The sequence below is a fragment of the Acomys minous genome (assembly GCF_964271855.1).
Source record: "Acomys minous genome assembly, chromosome: 5".
In the NCBI taxonomy this organism is placed as follows: Eukaryota; Metazoa; Chordata; class Mammalia; order Rodentia; family Muridae; genus Acomys; species Acomys minous.
Window position 1 is genome coordinate 105,653,743 of NC_140494.1, and position 13,315 is coordinate 105,667,057.

Genomic DNA, 13,315 nt, shown 5'->3' on the forward strand with positions numbered 1-13,315 from the left:
TGACACTGACAGACAACACACGCCTGGGCTGTCAGCACACCCCAGGGCACAGTGAGGCACAGGCAAAAGCATTCCCCTCTCCCACGCATGCAATTCAGAGCCAGGAGCCAGTGTGACCTCAGCACCAAAACAACCAAACCCCACCGAAGAGTGAGGAAAGCTGAGGGCTCTGGGAAGAGAAAAAATGACACAGGTTGGCCTTTTATTTAGGACAGGAACTCTGGCTGGATGGTAGAAATAAGAAACTGGTGTCAGGAAAAGCGCTGTTTGAGAAGTCTTCCATCCTAGCGAAAGTGAAGGAGGGCTCAGACCAGGGCGGAAGGAGCAGAGGTGGCAAGGGGACAAAGACACACAGCTATTAGGCCTAATGGGCACATGGCGGAGGAAGGGGAGGGGGTGGTCCAGATGCACTGGACTGTGCCCCTCCAAAACACTTAATGATCTGACTTTATAAGTAAGGTCTTAGCCGGGAGGTGGTGGCGCACACCTTTAATCCCAGCACTTGGGAGGCAGAGACAGGCAGATCGCTGTGAGTTCGAGGCCAGCCTGGTCTATAAAGCGAGTCTAGGACAAGGCTACACAGAGAAGCCCTGTCTCGAAAAACCAAAAAAATAAAAAATAAAAAAAATAAGGTCTTAAGCCGGATGTGGTGGCACACACCTTTGATCCCGGGACTAGGGAGGAAGAAGCAAGCAGATCTCTGTGAGTGTCCAGGACAGCCAAGGCTGATCTTCATAAAGTGCTGGGACCGTTCCTCTCTTCCTGCCCGTCTCCCCTCCAGCTCTGAAACCTAATGAAGCGGAAACGAACCAGCTGTCACAGCCCTCCCCACCTGTGTCAGCCACTCAAAGTGTGACCAAAACAGCAGGCCCTGCCTCTCCTGTCCACTTCTTGAGGGACCCTGGCTATTCCAACTGGGACAGCGAGCAGGCAATGCCCTCTTCTGGCAAGAAGACACCTCTCTTCCCCAACTGCCCGTCATTAAGGCGAAGCCTGGCCCAGCCTAGGGTAGAAGGTTCAATAATGGCTGAGCCTGGTAACCCTGAGTGTATCCCAGGTCCTTAGACAAGCACCCCTGATAAACAACAAAGGACCCATCCAGACCTGGCATGTGGCCTTCTGTGACCATGACACTGATGCCCTCTTCAGTCTACCAGACACCCAAGAAAACCAGAATCTGCCCTTCTCCTTCCCACCATTCTCCTCCAAGCAAGGAGGGGGGAGGGGGAGGGGGAGGGTATTCCCTGAGATACCTAAGCTGGGAGAAAATGCTTCCACCTCAGAAGCCAGACCACCCTCACCCTCCGGACACTACACCCATGCCTCTACTCTCAGTCAGAGAGGGCCTAACTGCCACTCACTCTGCAAATCAGAGCAGGGAAGGACAACGGAAGCCGGGGCACAGATGGGGTCACCTGAGTCGCTAATCCTCTTAGTTAGAAAGAAGAGGACAGAGGAGAGAAGAGGGCCACTGAGAGGACGGCCCCAAGCCCAAGGTGAACAAGCACTTCTCAAGCTGAGTTCCCCTCTTCACATGACCTGAGAAGCTCTGCATCTGACAAGCGTGGCCTGTCCCTACACCCCGTCTGCAGAAATCAACAGCCAGAAAACGAATGCTGTCCTCATTGTGCGCGCAGGGTGGGGTGGGGGGGGGGCGGGGAGAGGGAGACATGACAAACCTCAAGTGCTGTCAACTCGACACAAACTAGAGTCACCTGGGAAGAAAGGCCTGCTTCCATCAGACTGGCCTGTGTGCACGCCTGTGAGGCATTTTCCTGATTGATGACTGATGTGGGAGGGCCCAGCCAATGTGCTCTGTACCAAGCCCTGGGCAGATGGTCCCAGGTTGTATAAGGCAGCAGAAGCAAGACAAGGAGGTGCATGCCTCTATTGCCAGCGGTAGGGAGGCAGCGGTAGGAAGAGCCTGACCTACAATAGTGTGCTTCAGGATAGCCAGGGCTACATAGAGAAGCCCTGTCTCAAAGACAGACAGACAGACAATAGATAGATAGAGAGAGAGAGAGAGAAATGATAGATAAAACAAGGCAAGTAAAAGAACAGTGGCTGAAGCCGGACGGTGATGGCGCACACCTTTAATCCCAGCACTAGGGAGGCAGAGGCAGGCGGATCCCTGTGAGTTCAAGGCCAGTCTGGTTTACAAAGTGAGTCAATGACAGTCAAGGCTACACAGAGAAACCTTGTTTCGAAAACAAAACAAACAAACAAACAAACAAACAAAAACAGTAGCTGAGCAAGCTGTGAATAAGCCAGTAAAGCAATTGGGCATTTCTCCTCTGTGCCTGCCTCTTCCTCCTCTGCGCCTGCCTCTTCCTCCTCTGTGCCTGTCTCTTCCTCCTCTGCGCCTGCCTCTACTCCTACTTGAGTTCCTGCCCTGACATCCCTTCATGATGGACTATAAGCTTCAAGACGAAATAAACTCTTTTCTCCCCTAGCTGCTTTAATCATGGTGTTTTTCACAGCAATAGAAAGCAAACCAGAGCCAGGTGTAGTGGCGCCTGTGTAAGCCAGCCTAGTCTACAAAGCAAATCCAGGACAGCCAAAGCTACATAGGGAAACTCTGTCTCGGAAGAAAAAAAAAAAGGCAACCCAGGACACTTGAACAACTGTTAACAAACTTACCTATATTTGACTACCTGCCGGCCAAGAAGAACGTGAAAAATCTGAATTTGTGGATTTTTCCAAATTTCAGACAAATCTCCCACCAGGAAAACAAAATAAATTATGATTGGGCTGTATGTTCCTTTCCTTGCTTCAGAGAAGTTGTGACAAGGAGAGGCTAAGAAGGCAAAGAGACGCAAGGCAGGAGAAGTATGCAGACAGAATTCATCCCTCACTGACAGCTCGTGCAGGTCACTGTGCGAAGGAAATAGCATCTGTTGAGCGCCCATCAGTTTCCCTCTGGGACAGAGATGAAGCAGATTTAGTCATCACCCCGCTGTGCAACTACTGCTTAGCCAGGCAGTCCCAGGCAAGAGTATTAGCACTACGCTAGGGGTGGAGACACAAGCACGCCCAGCATCCCAGTGCCTGGGAGATGCCAAAAGAATTCCAAGTTCATGGTCATCCTCAACTACAGGAGTTCAAAACCAGCCAAGGCAATATAAGGCCCTGTAGAAAGAAAGAAAGAAAGAAAGAAAGAAAGAAAGAAAGAAAGAAAGAAAGAAAGAGGTTAATGGGGACTGCAAGACGGCTCAGTGGGTACCAGCCACCAAGCGTAACAACCTATGTTCCTTCCTCAAGTTGTCCCATCCTACAAACACAGAGAGAGGGGGGGGGGGGAGAGAGAACAGCGCATGTACTTGCAGGAGTCTGAATTAATTATGACAACAAAAGCTTAGACTACCCACACACTTCTATGTGGCATGGACGGTACTAAGGGATTTATGTCGGTCATCTCACTCCAACCCTTATCTCCACTTTTCAAAGACACCGCTAGAATGGAAGGCAGGGAGCAGCTAACAGGGGCTTGGGAGGGCTGAAGCCGTATGCCAGACTTCATCAGAGGCTGTCACGGGAATCTCATAAAGGAGGCTGGAGTGATGAGGTTTGCAGTCGAGAAAGGTGACTCTGACAGCTCCACAGGAATTAATCAGAGAGGGGCAAGAATAGAGGCAGTTATTCTGAAAGCTCAGCCGAGAAATGATGAACCAAATCAGTGGCTACCTGAGGGTAGACGAATGCAAAATAGCAAGAAGGTCTTGCGTCTAGGAGGTGAAGGGAGAGAGGAGAGAAAGCAGAGAGGGTTTCAGCCAGTGCGTTGTGATTTTAGACGTTTTAGCCAACAAGAAGCAACCCCACAGCCTAGAATCCGAGACATGCGAGATGCGTGCTGCCGACAGGAGAATGAATTCCCAGCATAGACTGGGCTGAGTGACTGGGGAAGTTCTCCACTGAGGCAAGAAACACCAGAGAAACGATCTGGGGGGGTCCAGAGGAGGTTGGAGACGATCCGTAAGCAGATCTAAGCTCGAGAAAAAGGTATCTGGCCGGGCAGCAAGTTCTTCGCTGAACAGCCGGTAACTGAAGCTCTAGGCGCAATCCGAAGCTGGAATTAAAGAGAAGCAAGCAGGGGCCTTGCAGAGGGCTGAGCTGGCAGATGCGGGAGGGCGAGTCACCAAGGCCAAGAAGAGGGCAGCGGTTCCGGGCGGAGATTCCTGAATCAGTGCAAAGAAAACCTCAAATCTCCCCCTCCTGCCCAGCTGGCCAAAAGATGCCAAGCGCTGGGCCGAGCTAGGGCTAGCCCAGGAGTGGGGTGGGGAGTGGGATGGGCTGTAGATTCAGGAGAGGCCGCTCAGGCCGGAGGGCTCTACTCTCCCACCTCAGTTCCCGCGCAGCAATACCACGTAGAGCTTCAGCTCTCCGCAAACTCCTGCCACGCCACTAAGCAGGGCTCCCAAGAGGTCTCACCTGTCCCGACCCCGGGTTCCCGGGACGATGGCTCTTCGCCGCCTCCCCAGCACCACCCCGGCACCCCCCACCCCCCACTTCCAGGGACGCCGGGGTGTCCGGCTCCCTGCTTCCAGGGACGCCGGGGTGTTGCCCTGCAGCGACCAGCAACCACTTCCGGAAAAGCACCAGCCTAGCAACTGAGAGTCCCGCCTCTACCAAGAGCCAATAGGTCACAGGCAACAGCCCTGGCATTGGATTGGTTGAAGGTCCCGTCAGATCGCGGAGGCTTCGCCGGTTGCATCATGAAAGTTGTAGTTCGAATAGTGGATTTTATCCCTCCAGGGGGGTTAAAAGAGAAAGCTGAATGTAGGTAAGAGAATTTCTTCCGCAGCAGAAAGGGAGCATTCATAATATTAATAGTAATGTGCTATTACTATTAATTAAGTTAAAATTACCCATCTTTTATAGACTATCATCTTGTAAAATGTAAGTAATATCAGGCAAACAACAGTGATTATCAATAGTCAAACTATTGATTGGCCCTTTAATAAAACTATGAATGCAAAAAACAAACAAACTAAAAAGCGCCGAGCGTGGTGGCACACGCCTTTAATCCCAGCTCTCGGGAGGCAGAGGCAGGCAGAAAGCTGTGCGTTCGAGGCCAGCCTGGTCTACAAAGTGAGAAACCCTGTCTCGAAAAACAAAAAACAAACGAACAAAAACTATGAATGGGCTGGAGAGATGGTTCACTTGTCAATAGAGCTGGCTACTAACTTTTTTTCTTTTAATGTGTTATGCGTGGGCCAGGCCTGATGGCACACTCCTTTAATCTCAACACTTGGGACACAGAGTCAGGCAGGTATCTGTGAGTTTGAGGCTAGCCTGGTCCACATAGTGAGTTCTAAGCTAGTTGGGACTACACAATGAGACCCTGTCTCAAAAAAAGAAAAATATAAAAGGAAGGAAGGAAGGAAGGAAGGAAGGAAGGAAGGAAGGAAGGAAGGAAAGTGTATGGGTATTTTTGTCTACATTTGTCACCTGGTGCATACTTGATGCTCATGGAGGCCAGAAGAGGGCATCAGAGCCTCTAGAACTGACGTTATAAGCAGTTGTGCGCCACCTTGTGGGTGCTAGAAACCAAACCTAGCCGGGCGTGGTGGTGCTCGCCTTTAATCCCAGCACTCAGGAGGCAGAGGCAGGTGGATCGCTGTGAGTTCGAGGCCAGTCTGGCCTACAGAGTGAGTCCAGTACAGCCAGGGCTACACAGAGAAACCCTATCTCAAAAAACAAAACAAACAAACAAAAAAGAAACCAAACCTAGAACAGCAAATTCTCTCAACCATCGCTATCTCTCCAGCCCTACTACTGTAATCTCACACTGAGAGTCTACGCCTACGAGGAGAAGCTCAGAGTGTTCTTAGTATGGATCTCAAACCAGACGGCAAGGATGTGCTTCTCGTGTTTAACTTCAAATCTTTCTGCTGCTGTCTGTCCTACACTTCTTTATTCTCACTACAGATGAAAAATATCACTTTCCTCATCATTATCATCTTTTTTTGGGGGGGAGGGGGTTGAGACAGGGTCTCTCTGTGTAGCCTTGACTGTCCTGGACTCACTTTGTAGACCAGGCTGGCCTTGAACTCACAGCAATCCGCCTGCCTCTGCCTCCCAAGTGCTGGGATTAAAGGCGTGCGCCACCACTGCCCGGCCCCTCATCATCATCTTTAAAAGTGCCCCTAAGGGGATGATGGACCAGACTTGGAAAGGATGCCAAGGCTCACCAGATCATCACCACGGACCTAACCAAATGCTTCCCACAGCTTCCTTATACACAAAAATTTGCCATATGGGGCTGCAGAGACCTCTCAGTAGTTACCACCGCCTGCTACTCTTCCAGAGGACCCGAGTTTGATTCCTAGCACCCACATGGCAGTTCATAAGCAGCTGAAACTCTAGTTGCAGAGGATCCAGTATCCTCTTCCAGCCTTCATGGCACCAGGCACACATGTGGCACACAGGCATACCTGCAGGTAAAACACTCAAACACAAAAAATAATAAAGTATTTTTTTTTAAAAGCCAGACAGTGGTAGCACATGCCTTTAGTCTCAGTACTCAGCAGGTAGCAGAAAGTGGATCTCTGTAAGTTCGAGGCCAACCTGGTCCACATAGTGAGTTCCAGGACAGCCAGGGCTACACAAGAGAAACCCTGTCTGCAAAAAGCCAAAAAGAAGAAAGAGGAAGAAAAGAGGGTGGAGGGGAGAAGAAAGAGAAAGGAAAAAAGAAAAAAAAAAGCAGGGCAAAGACAAGCAGACGTCTGTGAGTTCTAAGCCTGCCAGATCTACATTTCCAGTACCAAGGCTGTATAGTGAGATGCTGTCTCAAAAAAAAAAGAAAAAGAGGCAAAGTAGCAACATTGCCTAGGAGAGATGGTTCAGTGTTTAAGAGCACTTGTTGCTCTTCCAGTGTGCCCAAGTTCAGTTCCCAACACTCATGTCAGGTGGCTCTCAAGCAACCATAACTCTAGCTCCAAGGAGATCCAATGCTTCTGGGATGGGTAGGCACTTGTACAAACACACACACACACACACACACACACACACACACACACACACGGACATCATTTAAAAATAAAACAAGCCTAGTGGTGGTAGTGCAAGACTTTAATCCTAACACTTGGGAGGCAGAGATAGGTGGATCTCTGAAATGGAGGCCAGTATGGTCTACAGAGTGACCTCCAGGACAGCCAGGGCTACACAAAAAAGCCCTGTCTCAAAAAAACCAAAAATAAGTAAGGTACACCGAAAGCCCACCCCCCCCCTTTTTTTTTTTTTTTTTTTTTTTTTTTTTTTTTGGTTTTTTGGTGAGACAGGGTTTCTCTGCCAAAAGCCCTCTTAACTGTTGTCCCTCAAAACATTTTTCTAGCTCATGGAATGAACTAGAAAATAGTCCTCAAAAAAAATAAAGGATGCTATGGAATTATCATCATACCAATGAATAATTTGTGTTTTATTTCCGTTTCTCCCAAGGTTGATAATTCAGAAATACAAGCCATTTTATCAAATAAATTAATAAGGTAAAAGGGAATCACTGAATTGACACGTTAGCTGACAAATCAGTAGTATGCTTATAGCTTCACCCACTGAGCTAGCTGAGTAGCTAGGTCTGTGGGCCTGTGCTAGTAGCCATCTTTACCACTTAAACTTTTCCCCCCTCAGAGACAGGGATTCTCTACAAAGGCTTGGCTGTCCTGGACTTGCTTTGTAGACCAGGCTGACTGGCCTTGAACTCACAGCGATCCGCCTGCCTCTGCCTCCCGAGTGCTGGGACGTTTTTTATTTTTATTTTTTACATGCAAGTGTGTCTGTGTGAGTTGTGTGCACATGATTGTAAGTGCACTCAGACATCAGAGGTGTTATGTTCTCTGGAGCTGGAGTTACAGGTGGTTGCTTGATGTGGCTGCTGGGAAGTGAACTTGGAACTCAGTGCTTTGCTTTGCAAGAACAACATGCACTCTTGTTTTATTTATTTGCTTTTTTGTGTTTGTTCGTTTGAGGCAGGGTCTCACCAATGTCCCTGGCTGACCTGGAACTCTATATGTAGATATGGCTGACCTCAAATTTAGAGATGTCTGCCTTCTGGGACTAAAGGTATGTGCCACCACACGTAGGCAACATGCACTCTCAACAGTAGAACCTTCTCTCCAGCCTCTTTCCTGATTTTTGTTTGTTTGTTTGTTTGGGTTTTTTTACTGGGATTTCATGACCATCTGGTCTTATTTGTTTGCTTGCTTTTTGACAGATGTTACCAAATATATATGTGTGGGTTTTTTCTTTAATTTAAAGTCTAAGCCAGGCATAGTGGCACACATCTGTAATCCCAGCACTTGGGAGGCAGAGGCAGGCAGAGATCTGAATTCAAGGCCAGCTTGGTCTACAGAGAGAGTTCCAGGACGGCCAAGACTACACAGACAAAAATTTTTAAATTTTTACAGTTTAACCAATACCTTCACCAATATATCACCTACCAATAAAAAAAAAAAGGAAGAGAGAAAGGAAAAAGTAACACTTAAATATTATTGGGCTTTTATTTGGTTAATTGCTTGTGTTGGGCTTGGAGTTTCTTTCTTTCTTTCTTTCTTTCAATTTTCTTTTTTGTTTTTTGAGACGTGTTTCTCCAGGTAGCCCTGCTGTCCTAGAACTCTATAAAACAGGCTGACCTCAAACTCAGATATCCACCAGCCTCTGCCTCCCAAATACTGGGATTAAAGGCGCCATCACCAACCACCCCCACCAACCCCTGGGTGGTTGTTGTTGTTTTGGTTTTGGCTTTTCGAGACAGAGTTTCTCTGTGTAGCTTTGGCTGTCCTGGACTTGCTTTTGTAGAGTGGCCTGACCTCGAACTCACAGTGATCCGACTGCCTCTGCCTCCTGAGTGCTGGGATTAAAGGCATGCGCCACCGCACCCATCTGTAAGTTTTATTTTTAATTATGTGTATGTGTGTGGTCTGTTTGTGGGTTTGTACAAGTTAATAAAGGTGCCATGGAGACCAGAGGTGTCAAATAACCCTGGAGTCACAGGTAATTGGGAGCTGGGAATTGAACTCCATCCTCTGCAAGAGCAGTGTATGCTCTTAACCACTGAGCCAGCTCTCCAGCCTTTGACGTTTCTTTAGAACGCACTTTCATGTAACTCAGGTTGTCCCTGAATGCCTGATCTCCACCTCCCAAGTGTGTGCTACCCACACTAGCTAGTAACGGTTTCAATTTACATTTTTCCCTTATTAATAAAGTTACATGATTCTTGGTCATTTGAGTTTCTTCTGTGAACTATTTCTCCATATTCTTTGTTCATTTCTCTGTCACCTTGTTTGGATGGTTCCGTTGATTTGTGGGGACTCCCGATGGTGTAGCAAATGGGTCCTAATATGTGATTTGTACTTTATGACTGTTACTTTCTTACCTCAGCAACTGCAATAACACTACTGACAGCTAGTCTCACCGAGTGTTTTCAGTGTGCCAAACCCCATACCAAGTGCTTCACACCAATTACCTCACTGAGGGTTTCTTTTCATCTTTCTGACACAGGATCTCACTATTTAGCTCTGGCTGGCTTGTGCCTTGTTTGGTACACAGACCAGGCTAGACCAGACTGACCTAGAACGGCGGGGAGCCTACCACGAGCTGGGGTTACAGGTGTGCGCCACCTCCTCACAGCTTTACATTATAAGGCTCATTTCACTGTTACCCTGGTTCACAAATGAAGAACTTAGGAACAGAAAGGTGAAGTAAGGACACTGTGGTCTCCCACACAGTGCATGAAAGAACCAGGATGCTGAGGGTATTAGGGTGCTTCAGGTTCTACAGACATGCTGTATGTTTAAGGGGAAACTTGTCCAGTTGTGAGTTGTTGTTGCCTGCCCCCATAGGTTTTAAGGATGCTTTCTTTAACATAAGATGGTAAAAGTATTCTTTTTTTTTTCCAGACAGGGTTTCTCTGTGTGGCCTTGGCTGTTCTGGACTCACTTTGTAGACCAGACTAGCCTCAAACTCACAGCAATTCTCCTGCCTCTGCCTCTTAGTGTGCTGGGATTACAGTCTCTCCTGGCTGATGGTGATAATATTCTATTTTTCCTCTAGTTCAGTTTTAATGTTAAGCTCTTTTTTTAAAATACCTACACAATTTTTTCAAGATTTATTTATTATTATGTATACAGTGTTCTGCCTGCATGTACACCTGCACACCAGAAGAGGGCACCAGATCTCATTATAGATGGTTGTGAGACACCATATGGTTGTTGGGAATTGAACTCAGGACCTCTGGAAGAGCAATCAGTGCTCTTAACCTCTGAACCATCTAATGTTAAGCTCTTAACTATACCTGAAGCTCATTTCTGGATGAGACATGGATTTGGCTTTCTCTCCTTCCGAGTGGATTGCCAATAGTCCCAATGGCAGTTATTGAATAATGCATCTATTTTTCTCTGATATGAACGCCATCTTTATACACACCCGATTTCCACATATACATTAACCTATTCACTGTTATTGTTGTTTTTAGTGCTAGGGCTCAAGGTCAGGCCTTTATGCATGCCAAGCAGATGCTCTGCCCTTCAGCTTGAGCCCAGGGTTTTGTTTTATCATTTTACTTTTTTATTTTGTTGAGATAAGAGTCTTGTTAAATCAGACTAGCCTTGAATTCATTCTGTAACCCAGGCTGGTCTTGAACTCTAGATTCTCCTGCCTCAGCCTCCCACGTACCTGGAGAAATAGATTTCTCTACCAGGCCTTACTTTATAAATGTAACCAACACTGGCCATGAACTCCAGTTCTCATGTCTGTACCTCCCAGATGCTGAGATCAAATTTTCTCACTGTACTAAATTGGCCAGACTGATGTAGACCCTGTGGGGTGACAGCCTAGTAACGCCTGGTGTGGGGGCTCATACCTGTAATCACACTCAGTCCTTGGGAGGCAGAAGTGGGAAAGTTGCTGAAGGTTTGAGGCCAGCCAGGGCTACAGAATGAGATCTTGGAAAGAGAGAGTGAGAGCAAGTGAGAAAATTGACCTCCCTTTTCCTGATTACAGTCATTGATAACACTTACCTGGTTTCTCTTTTTGGGGTGCTGGGGTTGCACTTAGAGCCTTCCACCTGCTAGACCTATATGTTCTGCCACTGGGCCACACCCCTCAGCCCTCAGCTACCGCATTTAAGAAGTTTCCATTTCTTATGTCTTTGGATTGGCACCCTTGTGGTTGAGAGATTTGCCAGGGGCACCAAACACAATAATCCCAATCTTTCTATATAAAATGCATTCAAGCAAATATCAAATAAATTTCTGGGATACTAAAAAAAAGTTTCTTTTTTTTTTTTTAATCAGAATGACTGCGGGATTTTATGAAGGACTTTCCACCTCTGATAGACGATATGAGGGCATAATCATAGTTTTCCTCCTTCAAGCTGCCAGCGCCCCACAGCTCTTCGTCTTAAGCTCTTATCGATAAGTATGTTGGTATGCCTTGGGGTGCTAATACTTGAAAGCTTTCCAAAGCAACTGATCCTTCATATGACTGGTGGGAAGTGACCAGGTTATAAGGATTCGTGGCAAGACACCATCAAAGGCACAAATGGATTCAAATGTAGATGAGGCAGGTTAAATGCTCTGAACAAAACAGGCACAGGTCTCTCTGCTGGATCCTGGTGAGTGGTCTGTTGACTGGCATTCTCTCATCCCTTTAATCTTGCTCCTCCAGTGTAGGCTCAATTTTCTTAGCAATTATATTTTATTACAAACGTATCAACCAAGAGTACCTCACTTATAACCCAACTAACCTAAACAATAGGAAAAGGAGATTAAAGAATACAATAACAAAACTGTAAGGATATCAGTTCTGAGGAACAATTCTCCTGGCATAATCAGCAGGATTTCTTCTGCTGGAACCTGGAGCAACCAGGACCTGGAGCCTCAGTGTGGTGGAGCATGCCTTTAATCCCAGCAAAGGCAGGCGGATCACTGTGAGTTCGAGGCCAGCCTGGTCTACAAAGCCAGCCCAGGACACCGGAGCCTGGAGCGCGGAAGCCTTCCCTGGAGTGGTTCTGTCTAGGAGCGTCATCTTGAAGTGGAGCGATGAACAGCCAAAACTATCCCAACTCTCCAAAGGCCCTGCCTCCTGTTTTTTGCTCACATTTATATCTCCTCTTAGAATTTGTTCAAGGATGTTTTTCAACTGATTAACAATCGATCTCCCCCACACAGTGGTTCGACTTCTAAGGGGATAAACATCACCTGCTCTATCACAAGTCTTTTTTTCATCCCCCCACTTGTGATCAAAACAAAAAGCATGTTTATCTCTCCTTCACGCCAGTCTCCTGAAAATACTTCCAATTTTAAGGTTTAAATTTCACCTCTTCCATATGTACACACACACACACATACATACATACATATATAGAGAGAGACAGAGAGAGAGAGAGAGAGAGAGAGAGAGAGAGAGAGAGAGAGAGAGAGAGAAAGGGACAGAGGTTGCTTTGTAGTCCAGACTGGTCTCGAACTCACAGAGATCAGCTTGCCTCTGCCTCTCCGAGTACTGGGAGAACACAGCACCCATCATGTTTTTTTTATTTTTTAAAATAACTTGTTAACTTGCATTGGTGTTTTGCTTGCATGTATATCTGTCTGTGAGAGGGTGTGGGATCTTCTGAAACTGTAGTTACAGACAGTTGTGAGCTGCCATGTGGATGCAGAGAATTGAACTCAGGTCCTCTGGAAAAGCAGCCAGTGTTCTTAACCACTGAACCATCTCTCCAGCCCCATGTTTTTATTTTTTGAGGCAGGATTTCTGTGTGTAGTCCTGGCACTACCTATATAGACCAACCTGCCCTAGAAGGCACAGAGATTCTCCTGCCACTGCCTCCCATGTGCATGTGTCCTCACATCTGGTTTATACCCCATATTCTTAACACCACACACTAACAAGAATCACAATTCTACTTGGTGGAATTTCTTTTGGGATCTGTGCTTTTTTTTCCCCCCTGCCCCTGTGCAAGGCAAAATGGCTGGCATACAGGGAGGGTGGGGTCAGGTATTAATCCTTATTCAGAAGGCTGAGGCAGGAGGATTGCATCAAAGTCAAAGCTAGCCTAGATAGATTGCACAGTATATTTACAGGACCGTGTATCAAAAAAAGAATAAAAGAAAAAAACGAATGAATAAAATAATAAAATAAATAAGGAGTAGAAGATGTAATATCGGTTCCTTCTTGCTCCACCAGAGCTAAGGGAACGCTCTCGCTCTCGTGCCAGGGATCTGCAGAGTGAACTCCATCTCGGCAGAGGGCATCCCAGACCCCTGTCAGCCCCGGAAGCTGGGCTGCATGCCATGGGAAGACTACACTTCCCAGCGATCCC

The 13,315-nt window shown here is 47.0% G+C and overlaps 1 protein-coding gene across 8 annotated transcripts in view; it reads right to left on the reverse strand.

Moving 5' to 3' along the window:
* CEP164 (centrosomal protein 164) overlaps positions 1 to 4,592 on the reverse strand; it is an 81,028-nt gene extending 76,436 nt beyond the window's left edge. For 6 of the 8 annotated variants that reach the window (XM_084782629.1, XM_084782635.1, XM_084782633.1 and 3 more), the window contains exons 1-2: positions 4,429 to 4,592; positions 661 to 790 (exon numbers count right to left, since the gene is read on the reverse strand). The gene's annotated coding sequence lies outside the window, so the exon portion shown is untranslated. The remainder of the gene's footprint in view (positions 1 to 660; positions 791 to 4,428) is intronic. The other 2 variants (XM_084782631.1, XM_084782630.1) reach the window with 1 other exon arrangement.
* Between the last annotated feature and the right edge of the window lie 8,723 nt (positions 4,593 to 13,315).